Raw genomic sequence first — 4,124 nt, 5'->3', positions numbered from 1 at the left:
TTTTGAATTATGGTGCTGGAGGAGACTCTTGAGAGTCCCATGGACTGCAAGAAGATCCTATCCATTCTTAAGGAAATCAGCCCTGAGTGCTCACTGGAAGGACAGATCCTGAAGCTGAGACTCCAGTACTTTGGCCACCTCATGAGAAGAGAAGACTCCCTGGAAAAGACCCTGATGTTGGGAAAGATGGAGGGCACAAGGAGAAGGGGACGACAGAGGACGTGATGGTTGGATAGTGTTCTCGAAGCTACCAGCATAGGTTTGACCAAACTGCAGGAGGCAGTGGAAGACAGAAGTGCCTGCCAAGCTCTGGTCCATGGGGTCACGAAGAGTCGGACACGACTAAATGACTAAACAACAGCACAATTTATATACATTATACAACAATTGTAAAGCACCCTGATCCTGGTTAGAAGGTGATTTAAATGTGTAAATAGGGAGGAAGATGGGGTGGCTAAAAGGTCATTGACTTTGAGTCTTGTTCCCTTCTTCATTTAAACATGTGGTCAAGGAATTGGGACACATGTGGTAGGAAGACTAAGGAGCAGTAGCTAAAGAACTGTGACATTCACCCTGTGTGTCCATAGAAAGTTGAAACTTACTTGCTGGAACAACAGCCCCTCGTCCCACACAGGAAACTGCTTTTCAGGCAGCTTCATAAAGAAGTTGATGATGTTGCATTGAAGTTTGCTCTCCAAAGAAAGTAAGTTGAATATTTCACTGAGTGATGGATACACCTTGAATGAATGGACCTTGAATTTATATTGATAAATTGCTTTTTGGATCCCAGGCCTCTAATTCCAAGTTTAGTTAGGGCCAACTGAATACATTTTGCCCTGGAAATTTCTCCCCAGCCATTTATGGAAGACCAATTCTATATTTGATTAAATGTTTTCATGGGTTTTTTTTAGAGTTTGTATGGATAGTTTCATTGTTCTACTGTTTCTTGAACAGATGCTATTGCTCTTTGAGTTTCTGTTTCTGTGTTTCCTTCTGTTTCTACCCTGTACATTGCTTTGACATCAGATGTCAAACAGATAAACAACTATAAGACATCTGAGGGCAGCCCTGTTCAAGGAAGTTTTTAATGGTTAATGTTTTACTGTGTTTTTAATATTTTGTTAGGAGCCACCCAGAGTGGCTGGGGCAAACCAGTCAGATGGGCGGTATATTAAAAAAAAAATTATTATAATTATTTGATGACTTAATGCTGTGAAGCAGTCTGTTATTGATGGTGATGGAGATGATGGCAGCAGGGCTATGAAACAGTAGTAGAGCAAATGACTTTCATATAGAGCTTGTAGTCCAAGCACACCTGGATGACCAGAGGTTCCCCATCCCTTACACAGAAAGTTTCAGGTTGAATCCCAGACATGTCCAGCTAAAAGGAACTCTGAAAGCAGAACATCTGTGGGAGGCCATAGAGAGGCCAGCCTGCCAGTAAAAGTAGAGGCTATGGCAGCTGGGACCAATGGTCTGACTCAGAGTGAGGCAGCTTCCTATGTTGCTAAGTTTTGTTCCTCCTGCTCTGTTACCATCGATACTTGACATTGTCTCCGCTCATTACAGTATGTACATATCTGGTTTATCATTTTTTGCCTGTATGCTTAGAGATCACTCCAACCACATCATTCTAAATTGGAAAAACAAATATATTAATTAACCTCTCCACCCCCTGCTGGGACTCTCAGCAGCTGAAATAACAATGGTTAGCTTGACTTGTCTTGAGTAGGCTTGTCAGAAGCCAAGGATTTCATTTTGTGGGGTTTTTTACCCTTTCTTCTTGGCCCTGAAAACTGCTGCAGAATAGGTCCAGTATGAGGGCTATAAAAATAATAATAATAAATATTTAAGAGAGAGATGCTGACACAGATAGCAGACAATCACTTACAAACTTTAGAGGGTGCTGGAGCTGCTCTGCATTATCTCTTCCAATGTTTCTAAACAGAAGGGAAGGGAGATCTATCTATATATGGGTTGGAGCCAGACTTAGGCTGCATTAAGCAAGCCCTTCATTTCATTTTCCTGATGTTTCCTTGCCTGATAATTTTTGTGTTTTATGTGATCTTTCACACAATGAAAAAGCCACTTCCTGAAAACTAGTGGAAGTTCTGTGCTGATTTCCATGTTAATTGTTTCCGGGGGTGGGGGTCAATTTTTAGCCCTGCTAACTCAGAAAATAGTGGAGGTTTTGCATTGTAATTTCCTGTGATTAAATTTGGGGCAGTATCCCGCATATAATTCTTTCCTACCATGTAAATTTAAATGTTTAAATTTAGAAATTGATTTCAGTGGGTCCACTCTAAGAATGGCACCCCAATATCTTTTTTTCTTCCTTGACAGCAATTTTTCCTTGTTCATATGCACTCATTCAGCACACACAAGCTACATGGCATCTTTGCATGGCCCACATTGATTCCACACATTTCTGCACAGCTAAATCGCTACAGGAGTCATAGATTTTCCCTAGGTGGCTCAGTAGCACAGAGAAGCCCTGGAACAGATATATCCTAAAGGCACCACAGAAAGGCAATATTCCCAGAGTGAGGTGCCAGGGTCACTATAGAACAGTTAACGTGCATAACAGTCAGTCATTGTGCACATTCACCAAGCCTCATGGATAATGTGCATATAATCCAGAAGAAGGAATTGTACACATTTTTGGGTCAATATACATAATCTTCAACACATCATGGGAAATGTGCACATAGCAACTGAATTTTGTAATACTCCAGTCATTTTGCATAATACCTGATAGGCTTTGGGGAATGTGCATGCCTCAGCTCAGTTTTGTCTAGCTATTATTTGAGAGGTCAGCAGACAGTGTTTGCTAAATTAAGTAGCAAGAGTTCTATATTTAACAGGAAGAAGTTTTGAATGATATATTTTCATACAGACTGGTTATGCAGACAACTTTTGCTGGAAAGACAGAGATCTCCAGCTGCTGATAAAGGATGGTCATAATGATCACAATTTATCTATATGAAGACTAGTTTCTAATTTGCCCTCCCACTCTCAGTGAGATAAAGTGGTATTTAAATATGAATTTTCATGTTGATTTTTAAAAAAATGCAGTTTAATGCAGAAACAGGACAGAACAGACCGCTGAAGGAAAACATGAGAAACTGACACAAACTGAAAATAGATGGCTCCATCCATCCCTCGACCTGAAGGGGTATTTAGAGGGCATAATGCACAGAAGCAGTAGCAACGTGAGACAAATGGGATACAGCAAAGGACAGAGCATAGGTCTTGAGGAGGCAAAACACATGTCATACATGGGCAAAGCAGTTCAAGGAAAAATGTAGGAAGCCTAAGGTGAACACACTCAATATTATTTGATCGGCAAGGTCAGCTGGGGATTTCTCTTACTGCTGCCTTCATTCCAAATGTTGCTTTCTCCTTCGGGACTGAGTGATTGGTAAACAATGATTTTGAAACTTGAAGCAGGCACTAACTTTGTAAAGGTAAAGGTAAAGGTACCCCTGCCCGTACGGGCCAGTCTTGACAGACTCTGGGGTTGTGCGCCCATCTCACTCAAGAGGCCAGGGGCCAGCGCTGTCCGGAGACATTTCCGGGTCACGTGGCCAGCGTGACATCGCTGCTCTGGCGAGCCAGAGCCGCACACGGAAACGCCGTTTACCTTCCCGCTGGTAAGCGGTCCCTATTTATCTACTTGCACCCGGAGGTGCTTTCGAACTGCTAGGTTGGCAGGCGCTGGGACCGAGCAGCGGGAGCGCACCCCGCCGCAGGGATTCGAACCGCCGACCTTTCGATCGGCAAGTCCTAGGCGCTGAGGCTTTAACCCACAGCGCCACCTGCGCCACTAACTTTGTACTTGGCTGATTAATACCAGTTACTGGGATCCACAGGTGGGGAGAGTCTTCTTGCACTCAGGTGGTGATTGCAGGCCTCCCATAGGCATCTATGGTTGGCTACTGTGAGAATGGGATGCAAGGCTAGATGAGTTTTTGGCTTGATGTACCTGGGCTCTTCTTATGTCCTTATGGGTAAAGGTCAAACCTGCCCAGTGTTTGGTTTGGTGGTATCATGCAAAGGCAGAAAGAAGCTGGGATCTTGCAACAGCTGAAGAATTCTCTGTGGCCTCTGCATTTGTCTGATAA

The sequence above is a fragment of the Podarcis gaigeae genome (assembly GCF_964106915.1).
Source record: "Podarcis gaigeae genome assembly, chromosome: 4".
Taxonomy (NCBI): domain Eukaryota; kingdom Metazoa; phylum Chordata; class Lepidosauria; order Squamata; family Lacertidae; genus Podarcis; species Podarcis gaigeae.
The sequence above is the reverse complement of the archived record's forward strand: the minus strand, read 5'-3'. Positions refer to the sequence as shown.